The sequence below is a fragment of the Arachis ipaensis genome, chromosome B07 (assembly GCF_000816755.2).
Source record: "Arachis ipaensis cultivar K30076 chromosome B07, Araip1.1, whole genome shotgun sequence".
Classification (NCBI taxonomy): domain Eukaryota; kingdom Viridiplantae; phylum Streptophyta; class Magnoliopsida; order Fabales; family Fabaceae; genus Arachis; species Arachis ipaensis.
In genome coordinates this window covers 81,292,919-81,293,589 of record NC_029791.2, presented here as the reverse complement: position 1 = coordinate 81,293,589, position 671 = coordinate 81,292,919, and positions in this window count along the sequence as shown.

Genomic DNA, 671 nt, shown 5'->3' with positions numbered 1-671 from the left:
TCATTCTAGCTTGTTTGCATGTAGAACGGAAGTGTTTGTTAGGCACGCGTTCATGGGTGAGAATGATGATGAGCGTCACATAATCATCACATTCATCATGTTCTTGGGTGCGAATGGATATCTTAGAGAAGGAATAACCTTGAATTGAATAGAAAAACAGTAGTACTTTGTATTAATTCATGAGGAACAACAGAGCTCCACACCTTAATCTATGGAGTGTAGAAACTCTACCGTTGAAAATACATAAGTGATAAGGTCCAGGCATGGCCGAATGGCCAGCCCCCAAACGTGATCTAAAGATCAAATGATAATCCAAAGCTGTAAATACAATAGTAAAAAGTCCTATTTATACTAAACTAGTTACTAGGGTTTACAGAAATGAGTAAATGATGCAGAAATCCACTTCTGGGGCCCACTTGGTGTGTGCTTGGGCTGAGCATTGAGCTTTAAACGTGTAGAGGCCTCTCTTGGAGTTGAACGCCAGTTTGTAACCTGTTTCTGGCGTTTAACTCCACTTTGCAACCTGTTTCTGGCGTTTAACTCCAGAATGCAGCATGGAACTGGCGTTGAATGCCAGTTTGTGTCGTCTAAACTCGAGCAAAGTATGGACTATTATATATTGCTGGAAATCCCTGGATGTCTACTTTCCAACGCAATTGAGAGCGCGCCAT